Source organism: Euprymna scolopes, chromosome 2 (assembly GCF_053919585.1).
Source record: "Euprymna scolopes isolate OS-2025 chromosome 2, ASM5391958v1, whole genome shotgun sequence".
Lineage (NCBI taxonomy): Eukaryota > Metazoa > Mollusca > Cephalopoda > Sepiida > Sepiolidae > Euprymna > Euprymna scolopes.
The window spans coordinates 155712023-155723492 of record NC_136483.1 but is presented as its reverse complement, the minus strand read 5'-3'; the positions used below and the strand labels follow the sequence as shown (position 1 = coordinate 155723492).

At 34.0% G+C, this 11470-nt stretch overlaps 1 protein-coding gene and 1 long non-coding RNA gene across 13 annotated transcripts in view; one reads left to right on the top strand and one right to left on the bottom strand.

The window, feature by feature from the left end:
• The window catches only part of LOC145297766 (uncharacterized), a 704274-nt gene that overhangs the window by 345538 nt on the left and 347266 nt on the right, over positions 1-11470 (bottom strand). The window lies entirely within an intron of this gene.
• LOC145297807 (uncharacterized) overlaps positions 1-11470 on the top strand; it is a 325339-nt gene that overhangs the window by 25912 nt on the left and 287957 nt on the right. The window lies entirely within an intron of this gene.

The window sequence follows — 11470 nt, the reverse complement described above, 5'->3', positions numbered from 1 at the left end:
ATATATGTGTATATATACATATATATACATATATATATATGAAATAAAATGGAGGTGGAAGGACCTGGATACTCAACGTTTCGCCCGATTTATGCGGGCTTCTTCAAGAGGGATGGTCATAAATCGGGCTTCTTCAAGAGGGATGGTCAATGACCATCCCTCTTGAAGAAGCCCGCATAAATCAGGCGAAACGTTGAGTATCCAGGTCCTTCCACCTCCATTTTATTTCATATCGTCGGATTTAATCCAGCTCAACAATCATATATATATATATATATATATATATATATATATATATATATATATATATATATATATATATATAAATTTTTCAAGTTTGTTTTTCAAATGTCGTTACTTTCACTGTATACCGTTTTCGTTTTACGGGTCTAGATTGTTATTTTAAAAACCAGTCACCTTTAATTTTGAGTTAAGCTCAATGTATCTATTTAATAGGTGCAGAGCATATATAGTATTAAATTTTATTGAAAATTCAAAGACTCACGTTTTCTTTTTTATAACCTTCGTTTATTTCCTGGATTTTTTCCATTACAATCAATGAAATAGCTGTAATCGAAAAAGTCCAGGAAATAAACGAAGGTTATAAAAAAGAAAACCTGAGTGTTTGAATTTTCAACAAAATTTTACGCTATATATATATATATATATATATATATATATATACACTATATACACTATATATATATACATAAATATATATATATATATATATATATATATGTATATATATATATATTAGTAAATAATGCGAATATAGTTATGATATGATAATTAAAATATACCGAGGAAGTGTAGAATGACGATTGACAATTCTCTTATATAACTTATTACGTAGCTCTACTCACATATTGAGGTCCGTTGAATAAACACTGCGAATCGATGCATAAACTATTTTGTTACATATATGAATGAGTTGCGATTATCGGTTTTTCTGGGTCGTATCGACGAGAAGTTATTTCTGTATTAACTGAATACGAGACACTTTTTACGATTTCAAATATGGCTTTGTTTATTTTAAACACATCGAAATACAAGTAACAATCACGATCAGAAAGTGGTGGGTTGGGATGGAGATACAGTGGGTTACACAACTTTCTCTCAGTTTAGCTCTGTCGCTCTTTGCCTCTGACCTCTCTTTTCAACTACGTCGCTTGTCCTTCTATATTGTAACTCTGAACTCATAACCTTCTTTTTGCCAAGCTTGTTTATTGTTTCAGCTGGTTTTGTTCAAACCAACCTTCATATGGGTCAGAGTTTCCCTGGTAATTGACGTCATCATGATGCATTTCTTCGGCGATCCCCGCTGTTCCAGGCACCATGAATATCGGTCATCTTTACCCGGATATTATGTCCTGGTGATTCCCAGGCTGACCTTGCTCTCTCTCTAAGAATTGTATCTCCTCATAATATCTGTTGTGGATGCATGAAATAACAAAATACTAAATATCTTGTCTTTTTTTTTAATTTAATGAACAACTGACTTTTTTATGTGACTTTTTTGTAAGCTTACTTTATATTTTCAGGCGGACTGGGTTAGAATTACGCTACTTTTGTTTCATTATAGATACTCGGCAAATACCGTCATAGGAATTATCCTTTGCTTCCTGAAGCTGAAAAGAGTCCTACATTGTTAGTATATAACGTAGTGTATTTTTGTCGTACATCCTACTCCATTTATTTTTACGAATTAAAAACAAGCATATAATACACACGATACACGTGGTAATAGGAAGGCTTTTGAAGTCAATGGATGCCTAGAGAACAACACAAGAAATTTATTAACGAAAACGAACGCTTGCTAATATAAGATTTATGGATTAAATATTTATAAAACAAAATCAACTTGTTACGCAGCCTTTGAAGTAGAAACAATGCGTTGTTCTTGTTTCGCGAAGGAACCACACACACACACACACACACACACACACAAATACACATATACATGCATACAGAGACATACACACAAATATACGAACACTTTGCAATATATTTCTTTCATGTGTAAATCTAATGAGGAAAGTTCCGAACGTTCCGCCCAGTTTTCACATTGTTACATAATTGGTTTTCCCTTTGTCAGATAGCAAGTATGTCAGCTAGTATTATCTGGACAAGGGTTGAATTAAGTTCATATTAAAGTGTCACAAAGTTTTACGAATCTGCCAATTTCCATGAACATGTAACAGAAAGAGATATCGTATAAGGTTAGGTGAGGTCAAAGTAGAGTTAAACAGAGACATAAGAACATGGCGCATGACCTATCGACCTTTATATATACATGCTGCGAGACGAAGCGCCGATAATACTGTAATAACTGAAAGGAAAACATTGATAATCACAAAGAGCGAAATTCCCTAATAATATCTCTATTCGCTGTGTCTATTTATTTATTTTTCATGCGACAGTCTCCATCATAAAGTAAACATTTTCTCCCAAAATTAATTTTAAAAATTTTCACACGTCTCTAATCTGCGTTTTCTGTATTGGAAAGTGACCCTCTTGAGAAATGAAATAATATTCTATTATCAGCAGAGCTCCCCTTCCATTGGCACTCATCTGGTATATTAGGGAATGTCCTGAACCATCACTCAACTCCTTGACGGAATGATGGATGATCCCACTCGGTCTTAAACAGTGCATCCTCCCAGACATTATTCCCTCCTTCAGGGCTTTCTCTCGGGCGCCTAAAACACCCAACCAGAAAATGCAACGAGGACTAGACCTTCCCCCGTTAAACAAACTAAGCGTCAAATGTTACAGCCTCAAATAATGAAACTTAAATATTCATGGTCTACTAAACGACCCGTTTCCCCTCTGTTGCTTCCGTAAATAAATTAAGATCTTCCTATATAAACCCGTTTCCAGTTTTGAAAATTCATATTAACGTTTTTATTCTTATATTATTAATTTGTATCGTTTTAAACGTTCAAGTGGTAAATAAAATAGTCGCGTTTTATACATGTTTGGTGTGAGTGTACACTCAGTAAATTATTGGAAACTCGCCTTTATACACCATTCGATCACTGTAGTGTGATGCCGTGGAAAAGTTGTGTGTATCTCGAAAGGGACACACACACACACACACACACACACACACACACACATATATATATATATATATATATATATTAATAAACTCTGCAAAATAGTGGAAAGGTATATATTTCTTGAAGGATTAGGCCAACGAGAAAGGAGTCTGAAGTCTTACTAATGATATATATATATATATATATATATATATATATATATATATATATAATTATATATATATTTAATTATTATAGTAAAAAAATAATTATGACAGCCCCTTTAAGGAATACGTTTCTTACCGTTGAGCACTTTCTGTTGAATTAAAAGTCGGTCAATTTAGCTCTTATGCGTAGATCATCGTATAACGATTTGATCACTGTCTGTCTGACGTAATGAACATTTAAATTAAAATGTTTAAAATTCAACGCTATTTCACACGATTAATGGTAGCCGAATGGATACGGCCTCCGCTAATCGAGCCAGAGATGTCTCGTGTCGCGGTGTTCGAATCGTTCGACTGGTAGTAAGCGTGACACCCTGCACTGAAGAATCCCGAAAGGATGAAACACTAGTGTCTGTCGGTATTTAATTATTATAGTAAAAAAATAATTATTAAATATATATATATATATATATATATATATATATATATATATATAATCCGCGAATTAAGGACTATCCACTTATCAAGTGTTTACTTTTCAGATTAAATATGTTTTTCAAAGTGTTTTTTAACATGCTTTATTAACTGTCTGCTATCATATATATATATATATATATATATATATATATATATATATATATATATATATATAGGAGTTTGAAGTCGTACTAATGCAGCGATCCCGCATTTTGCTAAATCCTACACTCTGATGAGAAGGAAATATTTCTTCGAAACTCCGCGGATTAAGGACTATCCACTTATTTTGTGTTTCTGTTTTTAAAATTAAACAAGTTTTAAACTCTTTTTCAAAGTCTTTTTTAACATGTTTTATTAACTACTCGTTCTTATATATAAGTGAACGTGTCTGTGTGTGTGTGTGTCTGTGTCTGTGTACATTTCCCTACGCAATAACTCTGTCAATTTTTAATCTACAGACTCGAAATTTGATATACAGGGTATTGAGATTTGGCAAAATCGATGTGATCGGGTTTTGGCCAGGAACTTCGCTGTAAAGGGGTCAAAGTACAACGATTTGATCTTTCAGAACTCTACCAAACTCCTCCGACAATTTTGGGTGTAAACACTTGACATTTTAGATATTGGTCTCCTGGACATGGATCTAATTTAATAACTAAATTTGAGCCCAAAACAATAAATATTGAGGGGTCATAATAAGGGTCATAATTTTAAAAAATTACCGTTTTTTTTTTTTTTTGCTCAGTATACACCTTCTAGCACCCGGGCAACGCCGGGCACCCATTGCTAGTATATATATAAAGCTGAACGTCTGTGTGCGTCTGGTCACGAATAGGCTCCTATATGGTTGACTATTATAGAAAACTGATTACATATAATGATAGATGTATCGAGACACAGGAATGGGTATGTTTTATCTGGCATAATGATGATTCATTCACGTTGTGGGGTCTGCGTACGCCCCTCGGCCTGGTCCAAAAAGTATGGAAATAAAAAAAATTAGAAATTACAAAAAAAAATTTACATTTTACGTTTTTGATATAGATGTATATTATAATACTTTGATAAGTATGTTTTAACTTAAATATGGATGGTATAATAAAATTGTGGGGTCTGCGTACGCGCCTGGCTTCCATAGAATGGAAATAGGCACACACTTTAATAAAGACTTTTCATATCTATCTGCGTAAGTATACTTTGATAATTATGTTTCAGTTTGAAGAAATATGGTATAATAAAATTATGGGGTGTTCGTTCGCACCTGACCTCCATAGAATAGAAATATGTCACAAAGTTTAACAAGTTTTTTTTTAATATAGATCCACAGAATATTGTGATAAGTGTTTCAGTGTGAACAGGTATAGTATAATAAATTATGGGGTTTATCTATTTTATTTTTGCTTTCATCATATTTTGCTTTGCTTTTGATACTCCTAAATTCGAAGCTATCTCTTTACAACCCTTCCTTTTCATAACCTATCATACTTTCATAAATCGGAGTCTATTTTCTGTAGGCTGTTTTTGAACCCAGTCAACGACGGGAAGTTTTGCTAGTATACATATATATATATATATATATATATATATATATATATATATATATATATATATATATATATATATATATGTACACACACATATATATATATATGTATATATATATAAATATATGTAAATATATATATATATATATATATATATATATATATATATATATATATATATATAAGTTTGCGTGGCATGTTGAATGGTATCGTTCTAGCGAGAGTAAATTTCTTACTTGTCAGACATCGGCTTGGGTTATCGTTGGTTTGATGGCCACACCCCTTGTTCTAGACGAAAAAGTGTCATTCCATGGTCGGATTTCGCCGCGGTTTTCTTGATGTGTGTTAGTTAATAGATATTCTTGTGTGTGGCGCGGTTGCTCAAGTGGCACAACACTCGTCTAGCATGCAAGAAACTCGGGTTTCGAATCTCGAATCCGGGTGTGTCTAACTGATGACCCTAAATGAGGGCTAAATTCGAGTCTTGGAATTTGTTAGATAAATCTGTTAAATGTATTGATGTGTCAAATATATAAATTCGTTAGTTATATAGATATGTAAAATGTACTGATTTGTTAAATATATAAACTTGTTGAAATTGTTCTTTACTTTTATAAAATTCGAATCGACTTTAAATGATACAAAATGGGGTGATACGCCGTAAAAGGAAACAACGGCCCAATAAATCAACATCGTGATGATTAGTAATGATAGTGTTCCTTAGTCAGTATTTGAAAATTCAAGAAGGCAAATCAACAAGAATTTATTTACATTCGACTTGGAAACACTCACACACATATCTGCGTGTTAACCTTTGAAAATGCGACAGCTTAATGTAACGACATATAATACAGTTGCTAGAGGTTTTTTTTTTATTAACTTTTAATTTCATTAATTTTTAAATTAACAGAGATTGGAGCATTTCTGTAATTAGTTGGCCCCTGTTGATTGCGGTACAATGCTAGTTTTGTGCAGTTCTAGTAATTTCAACCACACAGGCTTTGCCCTCTCTCTCTCTCTCTCTCTCTCTCTCTCTCTCTCTCTCTCTCTCTGTGACAAGGAACTTAGTTTATAGTAAATCGCCTGAGGAGCCTTTACCGCAGTATGCATATGGAACTTTAAAGACCCTTTGTTTTTGCAGGCCAGAGTGCCCACCCTCAGAGTCGCTGATTTCTCAATCCTATTTTGCGCCCCTGTTGCAATTCTCGCAGTCTCGCAATAATATTCTTCCTCGTCCAATTGAGAATCTTGCCATATAAATAATCGTTATCATACAAAAGCTTTGACTTTGATAAATGGTGAGTCGTTAGATTAAAAACAATAATTACAACAAAAAATAAACATTGACTTCAAATATTTATTTGCTAATTTAAATATTGCGTCACTAAAGAGATTGCACTCAAGTACAAACTGCTGTTGTTCCTATATGACCCTCCTTCAATGCAAATAAGGCACAAGGTTACTGTTTAATATGAGTTAAATCCAGCTTCCCCAAAACATAATTCTCTATATTGGAATAAAAAATAGACTCAGTCTATAAGAATTTCTCCTTCATTGACAAAGGACAGAACAGAAGAAGTATAATATCAGAACAGATAGTTCGCTTTGCTCCTAGCCAAAAGGCTCTATTCCTCGTGGTATAATAACTGCCAACGAGCTCTTCTTTTCTCTTAACGATTCTAGAGTATGGTAGATATTTTTTTACAACTAGTAGCAATAAAAAAAAACGTCTCAGCATCCGGAAATATGAAAGAGATGGTAAAGATAACGTGGTGTTGGGCTGGGAGGGGTACATGCAGACACTGAATGCATATTCGCATGACGGCTGTCTTTTATGAAGAAGAAGAAAAAGAATTAGAAGAAGAAGAAGAAGAAGAAGAAGAAGAAGAAAATAGGCCAAAAACCTGATCTTCGCTTTTCATATTTTTTCGAGTTGGTCGATACATCTTATAAGAGTCTGTGTTCGTCGACCTGTCACGTTTAAATATGGAAGGCTAGCAGTGTTACCCGGCGTTGCCCGATGAAAATGTGTAATGTATTTTGATAAAAACTTCTATTTTTCTTCGTATTTTTAGATACTTCGAACTGCGGTTCTCATCTTTTGCAATGTTTCGGTCGATGTAAGCTCCAACTTTCTCAGGTGTATTGTGTCCTAAGATTCCCGAATTCGACAAGATAATAAAGTCAAGTGTTACATCGACGGAAACGTTTCCAAGAGTAGAAGAGTATTCCCAAGAACTGAAATAGTACGAGTAATAAATACTCATCTGACAACTCCAACAGCATTCCATCTTTTTATTCGTCTTTCTCCCCTCTATTCTCTTTCTCCATAAACTATCCTATTCCTCTCTCTGAGCATACACACAGGCAACTCATTTTTATAGATTTATCAAGGAACTAGTCGGAATAAGGGAATGAACTGTTTGATAAAAAAAAATCAGTTATTTCCTTTTGCTACATAATCTGGCAGGAAAATTGCACTTCCTACCAAAGAAACCTTTGTAACTTTAGTATCAATGGATAAATAATTGCTATCTAAATCTTAAATATTATTCATCCGGGGCAATGCGGATCAAGGAAATTACAAACTGTGTGGTTATTTGTTTTGTTGTGTTTTACTGTTAGCTGTATATACAAATATACACACAAACAACTGCGATTTATATTGTAAAGATATTTTTCTTGTAGTCGTGCGAATTAAATAGCCGCATTTTATTTTAGATGCGGCCAAGTGTAAGACATTCTGTCCGTCAGTCGGTCAGTTTGTCATGTTTGTTTGAAATAGGATTAGCGTTTGTCTGTAAAGTCTGTGAGTTTAAAATGGTCTATATATCAGCATTTCATGCATCAGATTGAAAAAACAAAAAAAAAAAAACAAATCAAAACAACAACGTTTTCCTCTATCAATCTCTTTGTCTGCCACGTTTAAAAATAGGTGTTTTCCTGCTATTCAATGAAACGCGTGTTCATAAAATATTATGAATGCAAAAAGTATGTATGTGTGTTCCAATATGGCTATGCGCGATATAAACACACACGCACACACACACACACACACACACATACACACACATTTAAAAAAAATTAATACTGGTACTATAGTGAATTCGAGAGAGCAAGTTGATGCAGTGATTACAGGTAGTTAAAGACTTACTGACTAAATAGTTTTCTAACGAATGATAAAAATACTTTTATATATATATATATATATATATATATATATATATATATATATATAAATATATAGGGTGACCCCCCCCAAAAAACGGGCCCCAACTCTAATTAGGCCACGTTTGTTAGTGTTTTATCCGAATGAAATTAAACTTTGGTCATTACTAGTTTATTATATTCAAAACATCACATCAAAACACAAAGGTCTTTCGCCTTTTTCTTCGCCGTTGTACAATTCGTGTAAAATGCTCAGAAAAACAATTGAATGTCCTTCTTTTTGGGGGAAGAGGGGGTCAACCTATATATATATATATATATATATATATATATATATACATATATATATATATACATATATATATATATATGTATATTATTTGTGTGTTTTAGATAAGGAGCATAAGATTTTTTAAACATATTCAAATAAAGCCAATCGACATTCTTTGTTAATCAGTCATCATCCTTTCTAAAATTTCAACCAATTTACATAGTGTAAAAGACCTTTTGCAAATGGCATTATTTCAACAATTAATTTTAAGTAACAGTTTTCTGGTGGTGAAGGTTCAATCTCTATTAAAAGCGATTATAATTAAGAATAACATAGATAACAATCTAAATTATAAAGTCTGTATTGTTTCCTGTATTCAACATAAGTGTCACCAATTTCGACTAGATTTACATTAAGAAGGTCGCAGGTTTCATTAGTCGACACCTTGTGAAAATACCGACCAAGATGAATATGGTAACTTCTCCTTTTCATCATCCCTCCCTCCTCCTCGTTCTTCTTGTTCATTCTTCTTCATTCTTTTTCCTTTTTTCCTGTTACTCATCTGGCAGTAAAACTAAAATAATTAGACATAGAAAATTGAAAAGGTTACATTTATGGTAAAACTATGCAGGAAATAAACCATATTCCTTCAAAGAAATCGCTTCAGACAAGACATGAAGTCACCTGAAAAAAGAGCCAAACAAATGAGGACAACATTCGCCACTAAGGAAGTTAAAGTTATTCTGACCTAGAAAACAGCAATTGTACCATTTTGCCAGAAACGTCATTCGTTAAATGTGAGGAATAAATAAATTTTTAAAAAATACAAAAAAAGCGTGTGTTACGAGGCTGCCGAAAGTAAACACAACCTCCACTTTCTATAATAAATAAAATAAATATAAATAACACAAATAAACGCTAACCCTTAGAAAATAGGCAACAGGATTTAAAAAAAAAAAATCTCCAAAGCGAAATCATTTTGAATTAATTAGAAACATCGGATACATAGACTGGCATATTTTCTACCAGCAAATATAGGTGCACACTATGTGCCGTGTCTGGCTCCATACGTCATTTCAGACGTTTCTTTCTTCTAAAAGAGTTCCTTAACCAAAGCTTTAGAGTCTGGTGCCAACCTACGATGTCACCTAACGTTGAGAAGCGAGGGAGATAAAATCTAAACCCAATCTCGACACCGGTAACGACTATACCACTGTCATTCCCATATATGCACACACACACACACACACACACACACACACACACACACACACACACACACACACGCACACACACATACACACACATACATACATACACACAAACGCACGCTCGTACACACACACACGTACACACACTGTCATGCATTCATACCCAGATGCGCTCGCACACACACACATATCTGCTATATGTGTTAAGCTTTGAAAATGCGACAGAGTGATGGAATGACATATGTTTTTTTTTGTTTTTTTTTACATAGGAGTTACCACTTATAAAGGCCGTGAGACACTCGAGGATAAGGGTGATTGAGTGTACAGTAATCAATGTGAAAATATCGTAGTAGTCGTTATTAATGGAAATTTGGTAGATTGGATTACTTAAGGGGGCGGTTCATCAATAATTTGTTTATGTTGAACTTGAAGACAACCAAGTTGTAGTCAGCTAGTCAACAGGCAAACGAAAGAAAGTTCCACAGCCATGCAGCCGTGGAATCTATGTTTTGATTTAGGCACAGTTAAAGAGTGGGAAAAGTTATTGACAGTGGTTTCAGCTAGACGAGTGTTTTTCGAAAAAGATTGGCGCGGAAGGACCAGAGATTGGAAATAACGATTAAACAAAGACAGTGATTTTTATCCTCTGCCCCAAAAATTAATAGAGTTTGGAGCATTCATGTAATTACTTGGTCCCTGTTAATTACGGTATAATGTTAGTTTTGTGCAGTTCTAGTAGGTTCAACCTCCCAGGCTTTGCCTACTCTCTGTGACAAGGAGTTTATAGTTAATCGCCTGAGGCGCCTTTACTGGGGAATGTCGACAGAACTTCAAAGACCCTTTTTTTTGCAGGTCAGAGTTCCCATCCCCGGAGGCGCTGATTTCTCAGTCCCATTTTACGACCCTGGTGGAACAGTTTTCGCAGTTGGAGAAACCTAAATACCTATGATACATCTCGCATTCATGGTAGAATCAGAGTGTAGTACCTGTTCTGTCTTCGTTTGATGAGGGATAAATATTTTCATTTTGATTCAGAGTTTCCATTTTTTATATATATATATATATATATATGGAACTGGAGTTTTACTAAAACCGACTCTGTATAGCACTCTGTCCTCGTGCGAAAAGACATACACAATCTTATATAGAGACGCTAAAACTTAATCAATTGAACCCTCCCCCCCCCAAAAAAAAAGCAGTAATTAACGTTTTCTATTTTTTACATTTGTTCGGCCCAAACACTGATGCATAACAATCTACTGTGAGAGGACCCAGATTTTTAGAGAAGAAACTTTGGTGAGGAGTTGGACAACAGATTGTTTATTGACATTATATTTTAATTCATGTAAGTTGGTATGATTGGGAAAGAAGGAATAAGGAATGAATTCTGAAGGCAAGCTACTCGACGAATAGAGCTTTTACAGTAGAAAATATTTCGGCATTTATGAACCTCCGCAATGAAGAGGTATGGTTTTGAATGGGTTATACGTCTTTACGTTTAGGGGATACAGGTACAGTTATCCAAGAACGTTGCGTAAGAATAGGTGTAAAAGGCAAAAGGTTGCAGCACTGTAGTGATGCGACAGGG